Source organism: Aptenodytes forsteri, unplaced genomic scaffold (genome assembly GCF_000699145.1).
Source record: "Aptenodytes forsteri isolate BGI_AS27 unplaced genomic scaffold, ASM69914v1 Scaffold119, whole genome shotgun sequence".
Lineage (NCBI taxonomy): Eukaryota > Metazoa > Chordata > Aves > Sphenisciformes > Spheniscidae > Aptenodytes > Aptenodytes forsteri.
In genome coordinates, this window is record NW_008796165.1 from 8,255,941 (window position 1) to 8,275,510 (window position 19,570).

The 19,570-nt window shown below is 37.8% G+C and overlaps 1 long non-coding RNA gene across 1 annotated transcript; it reads left to right on the forward strand.

Moving 5' to 3' along the window:
* The first annotated feature begins 688 nt into the window (after window positions 1–688).
* LOC103905618 lies at window positions 689–11,627 on the forward strand. Its single transcript, XR_657963.1, has 6 exons — window positions 689–756; window positions 2,126–2,186; window positions 5,218–5,361; window positions 8,088–8,209; window positions 11,283–11,470; window positions 11,547–11,627. It is a non-coding gene; the product is annotated as an uncharacterized LOC103905618 (long non-coding RNA).
* The last annotated feature ends 7,943 nt before the right edge of the window (window positions 11,628–19,570 follow it).

Genomic DNA, 19,570 nt, shown 5'->3' on the forward strand with positions numbered 1-19,570 from the left:
CATTTTCCCTGGTGAAACAAAGAAATAGACATAGTATGCATAATATGTTAACTAGTTAGTCTTGCCTGTGTAGAAGAGGTTGGCATACAAAATCTGATAGATGGTCCCTCCCTCTTCTGGACAGATCCATACCCCCTTCCAGGAGGGAACTTGGGAGACCCCTGACTTGATCAGTAATTTTCCCAAGTGCATAGATAGGTCTGAAGCCTACACTGTTAAAGAGAAATGGTGAGAGAGGCTCTAAGAGGGGCTTCAACGTAAGCTATCTCCAGCTGCAGAGCTGAGGATGAACCCAAATCCCACATCCCGGGAGCAGCAGCAGGAACGGAGGCCTCTCTTCACGTCAAGGTTGGAACCAATCTGTTCCTGGATTGCAAGAGGGGGCTGGGGGCGTTAGATGGAGAACAGGCCTGTTCCTGAATCCTAATATTAGACAAGCAGGCATAGAGGGAGTTCAGGTAAATGGGTATGGTGGGTGGGCCTTCTCTGAGCTGAAGAAATAGGGCAAGATTTTAAATGGGATAATATTCTTGTAGAACATATAGTCTGCCCTATCAGTTAGATGGAATTATTACCTACTCACAGCATTCTACATAGCTAGAATGGTATTACTCATTCTCCTGATAGAAACCTAGTACTGTGGTTTTGGTGACACGCTGAGAATTTATTTTGATCTTTCTTGTGTTTTCAGATGGAAATGTACTGTCTCCTTCCTGATCTTGGATTAGAGTCCACACTGAAAAAAACATTTAAAAGGTGATTAAGAATAAAAGTTTATGTGGATTTATTTGTAAATGCTGGTTATGGGCCTCCCATAATGAATCAGCTTTTTTCCTAAAAGTCTTTCTAAGTACTACTCAGGCAATTGTCTATTTTCTCTTGCAAATGCCGTATTATATATGAGTTTTTCAACTAGAATAAAATATTGCTTTTTAAACAGGAGTGGATGTTATCGCTTCAGATGTGCTTATATGTATTTCCTGTGCTTAGATATAGCCTAGCAATAACAATACCACAATTACCAGAATGTATAATCTACAATGTAGTCCTGTGTAAATCAACACATAGCCGAACGAGTTGCACACATCCTGCAGGATACCACTGCCATTCTAAATTATTTCCGGTTAATGCTGTGCATCTGCAGGATGATTTCTGAGCCATGCTCAGACTGACTCCTAACCTAGAATACTGGAAGTTACCTCTTTCTAAAATTTAATGGGATCTAAATATAGATTTAGGGACAGACATAGAGCTAAAGCATGTTTTGTTCATGATTGCCTAAATGGGAAACCAGAAAACCAGACTTAGAGGAAAAATAGTTTTGATGTTTTAAAAATACTTACGGGGTTTCCAACAAGAGCACAAAATCATTGCAAACATTGCAAGGGCAAATGTTCAGGATTTCAATTTGGTTGTTAAATTACTAAAATAACGCATACCTGGGTTTTACATATAGTGGAGACTTAAATGTATGACCTCAGACACTCTGCCATTCCCTTTAGAATAAAGCATCATTTCTTCTCTATGTAAAATATCTGAAAAATATACATTTTTGAAAGTAATTTTATGAAGTCAGAGAAAAAGCAAAGTGCAAACGAAGACAGAAATATGTAATTTTAATTGCAACACACAATGCAGCCATACCCTCAGAACAATCTTACACGAATACTCTGACTGTCACTGTCGTGATTCAGTTAGTCCAAACTTCAGTTAGTCCAGTTAGTTAGTTTGGACTAACTGACTCAGAAATTAAATGTAGTTGACCTGTTCAGTGACTTTGTACTTTTAGCTAGTTCTCTGACTTTTCCAAACAGATGTTAAAAACCAATACAAAGTTTTAAAATACTGTAAACCACTTTAAAATATAATTTAGAAACATGATCCTTTAAAAAAAAAAGAAGAGGTGGCAGTTGTGTTATTTGACAAGTTTTAGAATTGGACTCAATAAGCCTCTAACTCACATTCTGCTTTATAGCTGGGGGACAGACCATCTTTCATGGGTATATGTAATTTCCACTGACTCTCTTACAAGCCACCAGAATTTTAGTATGTTTTAAAATAATAATGTAGCAATGTAGGGGAAATATATTACGCAAAACCTGTTATTTTTCTCCTTCTGATACAGGTCTACCATACCAAAGAGATTCTAGCAGGAAGTGACAATCAATGCAGTGCTTGCTTGAACGGTATTTTAAATTATCCCTTTTTCTTGCTGCTTTCGGTACAAAATAATGTGATGAATAAATGACTCAAACTTAATCTATCCATTGCAGAAGCTCATAGAGAATATTTATTGTGTTAACATGCATACCTGCATTGCAGAGGTCATTGAGGGGAGCAGGGCAGGGTGGCAAGAAGCAACCATGGCCACGTGGCCAAAAGTAGCTGAAGAAATGAACACACACATGCTGAGAGGAATGACCAAGCCCCTCTGCCCTTCAGCTCTTCTGAGACATGCAAGTCTGCTATAAAACACTGTAGCCATTCAGATCCACACAAAGAACTTTTTCCTGCAAGTTTTATTGTCTTTTCTGTACTGGGTGGTTAATTCAGGTACTCATTTTACATTCCCTGTTACTGCCTTTTACTTTCTCTAGTCTGATCTTGTGTAGAAAGATGCTCAGAAACTTGATCACCTGTACTAAACACAGTTTGGGATGGCTATCTTTTTAACCATGATTGAAGAAAAAAGGCTACTACTAAATTTTACCTGTATATACTAATCCAGCTGCTCTCATACCAGGTCCCTCTGTAAGCACTTCATACCCCTTTGGAATTAATAGTCAACTGTACATTATCATATGACAGGGTAGTGAGGAGCCTGGCTATCCCTGGCTGTAGAAAAAACTCTGAAAATTAGGTTACGATGTGCCATGGCCACACTAGGGTGACTGCATGGAAACTGATGTAGCTGAAGCTGAGGATGAACTATTCTGCTTGTCCGAATCCAGGCTGACTCTTGCAGTAGTGCTGAAGCGGTCTAGACATACCTCTCCTTGTGCTCTTCATGAGAGGACACATCCATGGGGCACGGTGTTTGCAGTGGTAACCCTGCTAGGACATACACAGCTCTGCTGGTCTTAGTCTCTACAGATCCAGTTCTTCATTCTTCATCAGCCTGTCTACTTAACCCTGAGCTGTCTCTTCATTTTTGTACACGATTTTGGACTGTCACAGGTGTGTGGGTGTCGCTCCCACTCAGACGGCAGATAGACACAGCTCTGTTTACATGAGTGATTTAAAAAAACCTTGCAAACCTGTGATATCATTAGAAATGCAGATGATATTATGCTTATAAAATAATTATTAATTCTTTAATGATGCAGATACTGTAGTCATAAAAAGCAGGTAGAATTATCCAACTATATTTGTCTTATTTATTGCTAACTTTTTAGCTGTGGCACCACCTTGTGGACATTACTACATGGAATGAAAAGTTGACCAGTGGCAACAAAAGCAACTAAACCAGAGCAGGCATTTTCGAAAAACAACAACTATATTCACACATGATTTGCTATAGTAGAGTAAAATAACTAAATTAAAAAACTGATTCCTAAAAATCCACTTAAGAAATAAAATGTGTAATAAATATTGTCATCAGTGTACTCCGTTGTCTTTGCAGTTTTAACCAACTCTTCTGAGCATCAGCCAAGAAGAGTGGTAGCCTTCAAAACTATTTTTGTTCCTTCTTGATTGATTAACTAGCAGCATCTGAACCCCAGTTCTGTTGTTGCTGTGCAAACAGATATGACTTGTGCAAGTATCCCAAGCAACATGACTTGCAAAATCAGAACCATAATACCGAACACATGGAGAAAACCTTAGGTCCTACTCCATAAATGTAAACTCAACAGTGAGATTAGTGTCCAAGCCAAGCCATGCCACAAGAAAAATAGTCTCTGACAAGAAATTAACCGGTGGATCTTTTAAATGCTTGCTGAAAAACAAAACAAAACAAAACAAAAAATAAATTTAAATTCCACTCTGTTGGCCATTAGATTCCCAGAACAACCTTTCACAGTGGAGATAACAGAGTGTTATGGTTATGAGTACTCTATCTGCTATACGGGCAAATAAGTAAAGCACAGAGGAGCCAGAATTTTAAACAGAAGGAGATCTCCAAGTTGTGTGCAGCATATATCCACCCTGCGTGTGCCTATCTGAGTAAGCTTGGGAAGCATATTATTAAACATTGAATTGCATTTTCTATTTTTATCTCTTCAAAAAGTAACTGCATACAACTTGTTATTTATGCTAGCATAAAGTGAAGGTGGAGGAGAAGACGAAGACTCGGACCAAGTTTCTCCTCTCTTGGATTGTCAACAGACTGTGCTGAACTCTGCCTGGGGGAGGATCTCACATGCATAAACCCTGCTGGGGATGAACAGCTTCTGTGTCTTTGGCATAGTATCGGGGCACAGACCCCTCATTTCATGTCTCTTCTTCAAACATGGACCTCTGCAGCCCAAACACGGCAGGCCCTTCAACTAATACTGACCATACCACAGTCCCTCCCCAAACTCTCCTTAGTAGTATATGGAAGTTCACCCACCAGAGCATTTCCATTTCTAGTTTAACTCTTTGACAAATACGTAACTATTAAAACAAGATACGGAAACTCTGCAGCCTGCAGCTGAGAAAACTTCTTTTAAGTAGCTGTCTCAGTTGATTATATTTTTTGCTTTGTTAGACAGTATCTCTTTTTAAATGAAGTTTGCACAGGTTTCTTTCTTCTCACTTCTTCTGGATTTTTGTGCATTCACAAACTCTTCCCAATTAATCATTATAGTGATAGCAATAACCAGTAAATCAAGTTTTTGGCTGACAGCCTCAGAGGCTGCTCAACAACTGCCCACTGCCCTTGTGCTGTTTCTAACTGAAATGGAGTATTACAGCAAACATCAGAGTTCACTGAATTGAATGAAATTAATAAATACAGGTAGTTAACAAACTTTTACAGGGATGCTTGCTTGACATCTAAGGTAACTCTTAGAAGAAGTGGTCTAGCATTTGAGAAAACCAAACCACTCTGGGAAGAAACCAAGCACAGAAAATCTCAGACCAGCTAAAATCATGTACTGAGCACTGCCAGCCAGGGAAGCAAACTCATCTCCAAATGGAGTTTGCAGATCTTACCCAGGAGCTGTGGCTTACTGGGTTTTGGTGACACGTTACTCACATGGATTCCACAACCTACATCCTTCTCTATCCTTACAGTTATGTATCTTTACTAAAGGAGGTAAATAATCATTGCTGCCACCCACTGCTGCATAGTCTCGGAAGAAGAGGAACAAGGAGTACAGCTAAGGCGTTGGCACGGCCTCTGAAGATTACGTTAGCTGAAAATAATCCGATTTACAGGTATTGCACCGAGAAAGAAACCTAGACGACAACGAAATTCAGAGTCAAATTTACTCTTTGTTAAATAACCACTTTTTAAAATAATGTTCATTGTCAGAAAAGTTACCAGCTGAAAAATGAAGACTGGAGTGGACTGGAGTTAAATGGAGTTAAAATAGCTAACAGCAACCTTCGAGGTAGTCTATTCCATAATAATGTCACCCTGAAACAGATTATCAGAAAAGATCAGAATATACATCAATATAGATTTTTAGAAAGTTAGTTTACTAAAATGTCATGTAATGTAATTAAATATATTGTTCGGTATAAAGTCTATATTAGAAAACAGTGGAAAACCATCTTTAGCTAACATAGCTAAACATACACAGAGATGGTTGGGCCAAAAGAACTTTGGAATTAATGAAAGAAAGTTTGAGCAGAAAATAACAAAGTACTTTTTAAAGGAAGCACTTCCATTAATGACGTAAAATGATATGATGTCATACCTGCTTGCATTCCTGGGTCATCTGAAACAGAATAGTCTGAACACAGTGGATGCTATTACATACAATAACGTTATTTTCACGTTAAGCTTTTTAACTTTCTTGTTTATGTAGATATTCTGAACCATTTACACTTCATTCTAGAACAGACACTACTCTTGTTGGAACTGGTGTCTTTCCTTTGGGAATAGCAGTATTGTACCTGTTTTATGAAAGAACATAGAGTAAAATGTCATTTTTTTCCTTTACTACCTCATAAAATTAAAATATCTTTTAAAACATTACAATGACAATACGATTTTTACAATATAGATCTTTTTAGAATTGTTTCTTAGAAACTCAATTTGATTTTGTTTATTTTTCAATAAACAAAATTTTGTTTCTTCTTCTCCGTCTCAAAAAGATGAAGCAGTTTATGCTGGTAAAATTGTTTTCCTTTAGTATCTTCACATGGTAAATATTACAGTTATTTTACTTTTTGTGCTCAGTAATTCTCTAGTATAAGTGACTGTATCAAATTAACTTAATTATTTGTTGCTGAAAAAACAAGGCATTTGCTACCCCTTATTCATACTGAGTGCAGAGATTCTCCTTCTCCTTAGGCACCATCAATGTAATTCTGTTCCCCATTGCAATCAGTTGCACTAGTGCAGCCTTACTAATGGCCCTGGATGTATTTGGATGGAAGTTTTCATCCAGAAAATTGCAGCAGCGGTTACTGTAAACCTGGGGTGAGTGACACAGAAGAGACTGTGCCAAGTCTATTCTTATATTGAACTCAGTTTATAAAAATATCTTACTTCCTATCTTCTTGAGCAGGTGAAAATGTTGTGTCCATCACATTCAGTTGATTTGCTTTCAGAAAAGAAGCTAATAAGTTGTGTGGTAAAAATAACCTTATATTTCCATAATGGTATTTTCTCCAGAGACTTGGAACTTCCTTGAATGTTTTAATTATCTCTTTCCTGAATGTCAATGAAGTAGCATGGCACTATATTAAAATCATTTTCTTTGGGTTTCTGCAAGAACTGATTTCTTGCTGAATTAGCATATCAACTGCAAAACCAATTTCCACAGCATCGGTGACCTTATGTCACTTTAGGTATTACAGAAGCTAGACAGAAACAGTTTCAGGGCTATAACAGTTTAAAATTATTCAGTATAAATCCACTTATTAAACTGATACATTCAGGAGACAAGCCGCTGAAATTATGGTGCTAATCTGTATGGCTTAAAGTCAGATTTCTGCATTTTTAAATGCCGTACCCACTGACACAGAACCGCAGCGGGTATTAACAAAAAATGGGTGGAACAGGAAGAAATCTGGTCAGGCTGGAGAAAATCCTGGGAGGGAGAGAATGAGTGACAAAGCAGCCAGCACCCTCGGGGTAAGACTACGGGGTACACAGCCCTTGCACTGGGGAACAAAGGGGGTTCCTACCACAGGGAGAAGTGGAGATGGGCACGAAACCCTAGACATGAAAGTTTCAGGGGGTCCTTCAACAAGAGAAGAATATTGAGGTGACATTCAGAAAGTTTGCAGGAAGGGATGGATAAACCCAGCCTCCTCTAGTCCAAATGCAGAACCTATTTGGTCTACAGAAAAACAAAGTGCACAACTCTCTAGCTATCAAAAGACAAGGTAATATTATTAAGTCATTTAATACTTTTTTCAGTGAACAAAGGTTGCATAAGCCTCTATGCTTATTAGACATTAGATTTAATTTCCTGTACTACTGAGAAATGGGTGACTTGGAGCCATGCCAGGCTTGGACAGATATAATAGGCTATAAATTTACAAAAGGAAAACAGTAGAAGTAGGAACTGCTGCTAGAGGTGTCAATTTAAAATAATACTCTCCCCACCAAAAAACCCATCCCACGCAAAGGCTATTACAATCAGAGGAGATATGCTGTAAAAGCAGTAAGTCAGGAGAAAGTGGTGGCAGAAGATGGGAACTTATGACTAAGTTTATTTGACTTTCATATGTTATTTATGTCTGAAGACTTAATTTTGTGGCTTCAGGATGGGTTCATCCATAGCAAAATATGATGTCTTCTGATAATTAGCATGGGTGTTATTTATACATTCATGTCTTAGTCTATAAGATGCAACATGACTCCGTATATTGATAATAAACTTATTAACTTATTGTTACTGTTTCATTTGCTGAAGTGCAAAAAAAAAATCAAATCAAATGCCTTATAATCCCTGTGTAATGTTCCTGAATTTCTTGTTTTCCAGAGTGCTTTCCCTCTTTCTTAAGAGACAATATGAAAGACAAAGAGTTTTCTAAAGGAAGATGATCCAGGAATTCTCAACACTGCAAGTTAGTTCCTCAGCATTTTCACGATGGAAAACCACAGGTAAATCTTCCTATCACTATTCAGCTGATCTAAAAATACATTATCTTTACTTTTCCATATATATCTTGTGTCTATTAAGAAATGCAAGCCATTTTTTAATTTCAGCTTTGTTCTTATTCTGAAGGTGCTAAAAGAATAGTTACAAGCTAATTGTATAAAGTACCATAGAATATGCAATGTAATTATATATTTTGATTTTACCTTGCTCAAATTATGATATTCTCAACTCCTTGAGACATAGTATGTGCCTATTGCTAAAGTAATATGTCAAAATACTTTGCGATTTGTTAATATCAGTACTAGTAAGGAAAGGAAGCGTTTAACAAACCAACAAATGAATTCTGCATCATAAAGCATCAAATCTTCGTTTCTAGAGTAAAGTATATGGTAAGATCTTCCAGAGCAAGATTAAACTAAAATAGGTGTTCAGATAGAGAGAGGCTGTTACCATCTGCAGTCCAGCTGAAGTGAGAGATCATTATGGGTATCCAATGTCATTGATAGTAAGACCCAAGTCACTTCTGTATTTGTATTTTTAAGTCAAATATCACTCTGATGAGATATTCAAAATACTTAGCAGCTCCCATTATGCCTTTTCCGGGCCTCAGCCATCTGGATGTATTTCTAGGGTCACAGCCTTTGCTTTCTTTAGGATTCTTACACAGTCAAGTGCCAGCTAAAACGCTGACAAGACAGAAGCGAACTGCTTCAAATATTCACAGCACCACTGAGGTAGGAAGCACCTCCGGAGATTGTCCAGCCCAATCCCCAGCTCAATGCAGAATCACCCAGAGCAGGCTGCCCAGGACCTTGCCTGGTTGGGTTTTGAGTATCTTCAAGGATGCCAACTCCACAACCTCTTTGGGCAACCATATGACAGATCTCCAGTTTCTTAAATCATCTTCATGCCCCTTCCCTGCACTCGCTCCAGCATGTCCATGTCCTTCTAGTCGTGGGGAGCCCAGAACTGGGCACAGTACTCCCACTGTGGTCTCACCAGTGCTGAGTAAAGGGGGATAATCACCTCCCGTGACCTGCTGGCAATGCTTTTCCTAATGCAGCCCAGAAAGCTGCTGGCACTCTTTTAAAATATATATGTTTACAGATATAACAGAATTTTAAGGACATGATTAGTTTTTTATTTCCAGGGCCTACTATATACCAGGGTAGTACAAACGATATCATTCTGCTAATACATGTTTTATGTCAGTATCAGGGATTGTATTTATGCTCTTGTTACATGCTTTTCCTGAATAACCGGCCCATTAAAAATAGTTGTTTGGGATTACTATATACTGCCTTGTAAAAACATCTGCACACAGTGTATTTCTAAAGGTTAACACTGAAAACCTCGAACAGTGCAAATCTGGGTGTCTTCATAGGAATGAAGGCATCTTGGAAAACTGCAATTCTAAATAATATGAATTCTCAATTTCATCACGTTGTTAGTGTTGAGATCTAAAGACAGCAGATTAATTACCATTATGTTTAACTCAAAGATAACCTTTTGTAGCAGTAACATCCAGCTCATAAACTTCCACAGTTTCCAAAAGCACTCCATACTGTTTCAGGAGCCAAAAATCCAGTTCTCCCTCATGTATTGCTGAGAAACTTCCATTTCCTCTACAGCTGCCACAGTGCAACTGTGGACAACACACTTACCTATTGACAACACACAAATTTGCTGTGGAGAAAGGTCCATAGACTTTCCAGTGGGTCCTCAGACAGCCTAAAGAAATGAGATGTTCTACCAGATTTGTTTGTCTTGGCAAGGAAGAGAGCAACGCTGTTCTTGAAAAATCTACATTTAGTTCCTCAACTATAAACAATTCTCATCAGCTCTTCCATCTGCAGTATATGAGTTTGTTTGGCAAACAATTTGCGGTGTTTCTTGTTATACATGTCAAATTGTTTCTGTTCTGCATGAGCTATGACGACTTAAAGGACCAAAGTTTTATGCGGTGGAAGGAGTTTGTTCCCTCTGAATCCAGTGGTACCCTTAATGCCAGGGTTGGTCCATGATTTCTTTGCATTTCTCATAGTCTGTGACTGCAGAAAACAGGAAAAATTAGGCAAAGCAAAACTCCTTGCCGTTAGTGACATACCAGTACATGAGCCAATACGCAGTCTAGCTAATGTCCTTTTACCTTCTGGAATAGTTTAAAGCAGGATGCAAAATATTCTTCCAAAAATACACAAAGTCCTTTCCATCCTTTTTCCTATAAAGCTATGCCAAAAGCCCTGGGAAAGCCTTTCAACTCTTCAGCTCACATGCTCAAGAGAAGATTGGGAGACTGGCAAAAGAACACAATATAATTAGGACAATGCTGGGATTTAGATTAACATTATGAGAAGCAAACAGACCCTTCGTACCACTCCCAGCTCTCACATATCCGTGCTGAAATGAGATTAAAATTCAGATTCTAGGAAGCAGAGTAGCTCTTCCCAAAACAACATTAGATTAGCCCAGGTGGCCACAACCTGCATGATTTTTCATAGCCTGACTTTCAAAGTGCCTCATAGCTGCCTCTCGGTCTCAGAGATGTTGAATATCTTTCTCAGCTTTTTCCAATGCAGACCAGATGTTGTATTGTGATACTTCTCTCATGGGCCTTTTCCATTTTGACTCTCCATCAGCTAGGGATCCAAAGAGACATTACTTGAAAAACAGGAACCATAAAAGAGCCAGGAACTTATAAATTAAAACATAAACATTAATTTGTTTTCCAAGATACAGATGTCTTTTGTCAGTTCAAGCCTTGATCTCTCCACCAGTTAAAGGCAACAGTTGTTCTGTGGAGGCATGCACTGGAAATTAGCCAACGGGCATTAACTTTTGGTTCTGATTGAACTGGGGAAGATTTGAAACAGAAACCCAGAATTAACAGTTGCAATCGTAATTAATGGCTGATGCCATTTTAAAATGTTCACATCAATACCAGAAAAAGTGTCTTACCATATGGAACTATAGGATTATTGAGCCTTTTGGATGGGGCTCGGAAGACTTTCAAGTTGTCTTTGGTGATGGCAGGGGCCTTTCTTTCTCCTTATCTTGCTGATTTTTTATGCACAGGGACCAGGATCTGTCTCTGGGGAAGTGGATCCTATGGTGGTGACTAATGCAAACAGTAGTGGGGTTACGGCAATGTGGCACCACCACAGCTCCGGAGAGAGGGACAGGGCTGGAAGAGGAAGGGACACAAGGCAGAGACAGTACAGGTGCAGAGTAGTGGAACAGGCTGATACCACAGACATGAAAATGTAAGTAAGTAACTGTATACTTTAAATAACTATTCTGGTAAAATACTACAGTAACATCAATACTGTTCTTTAACAGTTTCTACAGCACTGTACCCTTGCAGAAGTTAACCGCAAAGACAAAACACTGTCTGGTCAATAAAACGTGAACTTTGGTATGAAGGATTGGCTCTGGTGAGTTTATAAAGAGGTAGAGCAAAAGCTTTCCTCCTTTTGATTAAAAGGACGAATCCGCTCGAAGCATAAGCCACCTAGCTGCAAACACCTACCCTGCTGAAAATCAAACATAAAGTACTATGCTAAAATTACATACCAAAGTTGGAATTCAAATGTCGTTATAGAGACACAGATTTAAGAGAACACTTTCATATATTACAAACACAAGTGCTCAGAGTTCAACTGCATATATTTAATTTTGTAGTAATGTAACACATCAAGCCTTGTTTTCAAATGGCCATTGAAAATCTTTCTATCTTTTTTAATGTTGAATCACTTCATATATCAGTATTACTACATCTCTTAACATTTTGATATCAATAAAAATATAATATACAAAGATTTAAAATAGTAGAAAGGCTAGAGGCAACCAAAGAAAACATTTACAAAAATGTGCATAATAAAGAGATAAGGATGAAGACTTCCCTTCTTTTCTAACATGACCTACATGTGCACTAATTTTTTATCTTTAAAAAGTAGCAATTCACAAGTCACACCTCTTCATTCCCTTTCAAATCAATTTTATACACCTACACAACTCTTCTGCCAGTGAATTACTGCAAGTTCACACTTAAACTCTGAGTTTCCAGTCCTGCTGTATTTTCTTGATAAAATCTATTAGTACATGAGATTCGTATTACTCTGCAACTGTTAGCAATTAACCCTCTGTTTATGATACACCGCAACTGAACATTTTATCGTACATATTAGCAGAGGAATGTACAACAGGTCACTCTTCAGTGTCTTGATGTCATCATTTTCCTTCCCTCTCATATGGGCATATACAAGCAACTACAATTTCTAATACAATCTAATATAAAAAAGTATCACTGAATGCTTGCCCTTGCCTTACACTTCTCCAGAGACTTCTGCTTTTACCAACACTGGCTTTTTCTAGAGCCTTCTGCTCAGAATAAGGAAGTAGTCTGTCCTTCATACCAGGGGTTGTCCTTTCTCTGTACTACAATGAATTCACTTGGTGGAGCAGGGATTCTGAGCAATCATTATTCCCTCTTGGACACCTCTGGAATAAATTCTTGCTTTCCAACACCCTTTTAGTACAAGCTTTACATATTCATTTTCTTTTCCTAGGCTACAGCTTCTTCTCTCGATTTCACATCATACTAATATCTGTCTGTACTCCTCTTGTTGAATTGTTCATGCTTCATTATCTAGATGCAGGGAATTATAAGTAGCTGTTCCCACTTCATATGCTCTTCCCTTGAGGGGTGAACTAGCATCTGCTGTTCCCTGTCTCTAGAGGAAGAAACACCTTCCACAGAAAGGAACCATGAAGCTCCTTTCATGGCTTCATTTCACACTAAGAAAGATTTTTATTTTTATTGTGCATGCTGGTTCCAGCAGAATTTGCTTTCAAGTAAAAATTTTAGTCCTGTATGTCACTAAAGTCTTTAATATTCTTCCCTTAAGGAAGAGACTGAGGTAAAAATTGAGAATATGCATTTTTCTCAAAGGTTTTTCCCTCAAAGATGCCCTTCACCAAAAACTTAGAATTCTATTTTTAAAGAGGCTTTGGATTGCTATGAGAAACAAAAGGAGTCAGTCAGGAACTCTCAAGCATCCACAGGCATTTCTGTGAATTTTTTAATAATATGCTGGTAATGGGCATTTATAGTTTTATGTTAACTTATTAAGAACGGTGACTTTTTTAGATCTATTTATGTTACGAATGAATTGTGTTTATGAAATTCCCAGACTACTGAAGGATGAAAATCTAAGTCTTTAGATTCAATATGAAGTAAACAGTTATTTTAAACTACACTGTGAAGTGGCAGATGTACACTCACTTTTAGAGGTAATTTTAAGTATTAAAATATATTGTATCTGATATGTCTTTAAATCTCTTGATATGAACTAGGAAATTCTTTCCTGGCTTTGTGATGTCCAGATCATGAATGTTTGTCTCATTTTAATCACTGTGCTTAGTCAGACATTCGCCTGTAGGAATAGCAACCTCTGTTCTCCTCCCAACAAAGGGGCTGGTATGGCACCCTATTCACATGCCATATTCCTCTTTACTCTTCTCACCCTTTCCAAGCAAGCCACTCTGACCAAACTTTCCCTGGGTACGCTACCTTCACAGGAAAAAAAAGTGGTTACATTCGCAGTTAGAGATGTAGGATGTCTTTTGAAGACTAGGTTGGATTTAAGCACATACCCATCTCCTGCTTAAAATTCACACAGATCTAACTTGCAAATTCAGTGAAGAGCCGCTCTTTTCTACTATTGCCACTCAAAACTCCTACTGGGATCATTCTAAAACCTTAAAATAAAGATCATATTCTCATATTCATTATGTTTGTTTCTCAGGATGTTATGTTGCTTAAGACATTAATCTTTTTGCATGGAGTATAACTGTCAAATGCCAACCTAAGAAGCAAAATGGAGCTACAGATGTTTTAGCATGGAGGCACTTCTGCCAAACTTTCCCTAGATGTCGCTACACTTTCTGGCTACTTTATTATCAAATGGAAAACTCACATAATATGTTTCCTAATTTTTTAGTAGAGAAGAAATAGAAAACTATCATACAGTAACCCAATTTCTTCAGAGTGACAAAAAGATATTCGATTTATATGTATCTATTATTCTATATAATAGAATATATATAATATATTCTACTAATGTCATACTGAAATCTGAAAATAGCTTTTATCACAGGCTTGTTTTCATGCTCTTTTTACCTTCCTAACACTCTTCCTAGCAAGTACGTTGGCTCATTGAGTCTGGAGTTGCTTGCCCTTTTCCATCACTTTGTGCTGAAACCAAGTATCTCCTCAAGGATATTCCTGAAGTTTCCAGACTCAGTTTTCATTCATACTTTGCTATTCTTTCTGTCTTAACAATTTTTTCAAAGAATGTCCTTCTGCCCTTATATGATTTTGCCACCCAAAGACTCATTTATAATACACAAATGCTACAGGAAACTATTCTGGGAATTCAAGGCAGGATTCAGGCTTGTTAGTGTTTTAGCTGATTCAGACTTAAAACAGAATTCTGGGGACAACATCCTTGTTTCCATCCCTGTTTATCACCTCTCTGTAATTCACTATTTCTTACCTGTGGAAATAGTCTTCAAAAAGCATATGCCGATTTCTACAGATGAATGAAGTTTCCATATTGTCCAGCAATATGAAGACTCTCCATTTTATTGCAGACTACCAAAATATCTTCAGATTTTTCAAGTATTTCAAATCTCAAGTATTTCAGTTGTGCTGAAGTAGTCATTGATTGGTTGTCCACAAGATGGGGCTTCTACAACGGAGATCTTTGTATCCAAATTTAAGATTCTGATGCAAAAGCTATGAATGGCATCACAGTTGACAGAAACACTTTTAGCCCATACTTTCAAATTGTGGCACAGGAACAGTCCTCACAAAAGGAACCCCACTCCCCATTTCTTGCGTAAAAACAATAATCCCTCAGGAAATCAAAACAGCAGCAAGTGATTTTACCTTGTCCTTAACCCTTGCACTGTGCTGGTGTGCAGCTTATGAGTCAGAGGCAATACGCACCATGACAATCATCCTGTGTCTTGCAGAGATTCTGTAAGGTCATCTACTTCTACACGAGCTTTTGTGGAAAAGTACACAGTCCAAAACACCAAATGAAGTGTATGTTGTTTTGAGACATTTCCTAAGTCAATATGTAGCCTAATATATGAATTTCTAAAGCAGTCTGCAAATCCACTGTTAGGATGTTCCTGTTAAGATGGTAACACCTCCAAAAAGAAGTTAGAGAAAGTAGCTCCACAGAGTCTGTAATTTCTATAAACGTAACTGAAAGAGGGAAAAGTTTGCTGTTACAAAAACTAACCGTCAGACAACAGAAGTGTTCGAGCATGCAAAAGCAAATACTGGCACAAATTTCCAGCCTGCTCTCCCTCCAAGAGGAGGGTGCACACACACGGACTATTCAAAAAGTAAAACTGAATCTTAAGAAGAGGAAACACTTCTGGCCAGGTGGTAAAGTTAATTTCCCAAAGACTAACTCCTCCCCAGTGCCAGAGGCAGTCATTCACAATCTCCTAATACTTTTTGTACAAAATCTTCAGTGGTTCCTCCTCACATTCCTTCTGTTCAGTATCCAGTAACTTGTCTTCTGCAATTCAGCTAGCTAAGCCGTCACAGACCAGAGTTTCAACAGGAAGTGCAAAATAGTACCCTTCAGAATAATCATCTGGAGAAGCATAAAATAAGAAAATCCGAGTAGGCAGGAATTACATGGAGAAGGACAGGGAGTGACAGCGTGCTACGAACAGCAGTCAATGATGTTGTATTATGAAAAAGGAAGCACACTATGTTTGATAGATGGCATTTTTGCACATACTAAATAATATTCTCTTTACTCAACACTAAGGTTTTAACTGGAGTGCTCTGTCCAGCTTTGGATGCGACACTGAAAAAGTGGACCAAAGAAAGAGTCTGCAGGACAGTGAAACGTATGGGAGATTTACAAATCATGATCCATAAGGAAAGACTGAAACAAAGCAGCATAACAGTCTTCAGATATGTAAAATCACTGCAATAATGCAGACAGGACACGTAATAAAGAGTTTGACTTGTAGCAATCCTAGATAATAGGAAAAATTTTGAAATTGCAAGGGATTAGAACACAGTACCTACAGACATCATTCAGTATCCAGACACAGTTTCAACAGTTTTCTGTCAAGGAATGACAGACACATAGGTGATCTTGGACTGGGAAAGAGTTGTATGTCAGAGGGTCGCACTCTATAGGTTCTCATGAATCTTTCCATGCGTCATTTTATCACTCTGTTATTGCAGAAGACCTATAGTTACCTACAGGAAGAAAACAGATTTTAGGCTACAGGAAAAACTGTGAAGATCAGAAACAAGGAAGACTTAGGAGAAGGTGAACAAGAGTTGGTTTAAGCATATTCAACTTGGACAAATGATAAATGCCCCAATTCTGTTTCAAAGAGAAACAAGCATTTTGGATACTACCTTACTGTTGCAGTGAACTGAAGGCTTTGTGAGGAACAAAAAGTCTCCAAGATAAAAGTCGAATTCAGATGAAACAATATCATGTTCAACTTCATACCCCTCATTAGTTGAGATAATTTTGGCTTCTGGACGTGCTACTCCAAATATCTATCTTTTCCCCACATCTTGGGCAGAATATCCCTGAACCCGCAGTGACAGTACCTGATGACTAACAAACTGGCCACTGGTGAACTCTGGATAGAGCTCACTCCTTGTAAATTCAGGAAGTATTTACACACAGCAAAAAGTGAAGAAAGACCAACACTTCAATTAAAATTTAAAATTAAGTTAAAATTTATTTAAATTAAATTAAAATTTAAAAGACTAGTTAAAACATAGATTTCTGTGTATTGAATATCCACTACTTGTTGAACACCAGCCCAGTACTCAAGTGTCCCAAAGCCTGTTAGGGGGACGTGTCAGCAAGTCACACTCCTGCTCAAACACAACAGTTATCCTGCAGTAACTGTGATTCCTTAATATTCTGCTATTGGGAATGTCACCATCCATTCTACTTACCCAATTTTTTACCTACTGCCATGTTTTCTTACTGGCATTTTCTAAGGATATAAGGAAGAGTGAGAATTAAAATAACACAGCAGTAATGCATCTGTTGTAAATCACCCGAGAGAAACAAAATATAAACCAGACTGGAACCTTTTGGGGTTATCTGTATATAATCTACTGCAACTAAAACCATTTCTGAGACATTTGACCTAATCTGCCTTTCAAAGCCTTCAGTAAGCGAGATTCCCAGGTAATCATTTCCAGTGCTACACTACTTTTGCAGTTTGAAATAATTTCCTAATGTCTACCTTAAATCTCCTACTCCAAGTCCATCGCCTCTTGCCCTAGACGCACTGAACATGAAGAAAAAATTATTCCTTCTCTCTGCAGAGGAACTTTTTACATTTTTGAAGATCATTACCACTTTTCCCAACACTTCCCTTTTCTTTAGACTAAACAACCCCAATTCTTTCAGTCTCTCCTCTTAGATCATGTTTTCTAGGTCTCTGATCATTCTTGAAGTTGAGACTGTGGTAATATGTGGTACACTGAGAAAAAGGAAAATTGACTCCTACACAAAATTCACCATGAAGCTGGGTGACAGAGGGTTTGTTTGAAGAGGTTCCTTTTGTATGATGACTGTCTGCTTTGTTGTTTGTTTTCTTTAATGCCAAAATACGTGTCCTTTTTCTTCTTTGTGACACACAGTGTAGGTGCCCCAGTGCATGGAGTAGGTAGGCATTACACCCCTTGATGATAAAACATTTTGGATCTGGGGAAAACAGTTATTATGGAAGGCAACTTATTTATGCCAATAATGGAAAACATATCCTTACCAAGATGGTATCCTCAGGGTAAACTGATATAAGTGGTATTTGTGATACCGGGATAATTTAAGCAGAAGCTTAAGTAATTTTTAGAAACATGAGCAAAATGCTGCATCACAAAGTGCATTTCAGGGAAATATGTTAGTTCCATACTTGCTTTCTAGTGCTGCACTCACTCTCTCTCAGAAAACAACATATAATTGAAAAATATACTAAGAAATGTCTATGGTTCAGCTAAAATCAACAAAACTAATCACATGCATTTTAGAAGATGCTATGTTCTTTATAGCCAGATAAACTAACTCAGTCATTCCCATAATCAGATTCACATATATAATAGAAAAAAGTCATTTACTTCCATTCTCCAGAGGTATATAAGGACTTTTTTCCAGAAAAAGGTTTTAAAATTGTAATGCGTCTTATTCACCAACATTACCTGAGCAAACAGCACTATCTCTGAACCTATAGGTACCATGGCATGGAATGATTGCACTCAGAAGTTAACTGGGCTTCTGTATATGAATTGAGAAAACAATCTTATCCAGAAGAAAGATAAGACATAATAAGAGACGATAAGTGCTGGGATAATAAGTCTGATGGAAGAAAAGGAAGTGAAGAAACTTTTCCATGCTGAGGACAGAAAAGGTCTTTCAAAAACTTTTGTTGAGCATGACACATTAAACATACCCAAAATGTTGTCCAACAATAACATGACCGTGGATCATGTAAAATGAAGTCACCAAAGGGTCTTTTATCTATAAATTAGGCAATTTATGATGACAATTTTGCAGAGAAACTATTAACAAGGAAGACTTTTCACGTCCTCAGTGGTTTTTAGATTTTTAACTCAAAAAGAAAGGAATTTTTCAGTAAGATAGCTCATCATCTCTTGCTAGGTCATATGAGCCTTAAGAATACAGCATTATGTAACTTGTCTCCCCTCATATCACAAACCTCCAAAATAAAACATAAACATTCAATTGTTTGCATCCTTTAAAAACATTTTTCATGAATTTCCATTTTGGTTTTAAAAATACATTTCACTTACAAGACGCTAGCTGCCAAAAAATGATCATAACAGACCTGTGTATGACATCATATCAAGACTTACCAGAACATTAAAACTGTACACTGGAAAATTTCAGACTACCCCATTTCCATTCTGACAACAGATTATAGCCAATTGTTTAAATGTTTACAGGTAAGAAAAAGTTTCATGGACTTAGGTTGCCAGTTCTGTATTGGTATTAGTCCGATACAAATTTTTGTATTTGCATTCATCTTTTCTACCAGTAGTATCTATGCATCCCTAAACCACTACATGGCTCTTTCTTCCATCTGTAGGATGTGTTAGAGCATGTCCAGAGAAGGGCAACAAAGCTGGTGAGGGGTCTGGAGAACAAGTCTTATGAGGAGCGGCTGAGGGAACTGGGGTTGTTTAGCCTGGAGAAAAGGAGGGGGAGGGGAGACCTCATCGCTCTCTACAACGACCTGAAAGGAGGTTGTAGCGAGGTGGGTGTCGGTCT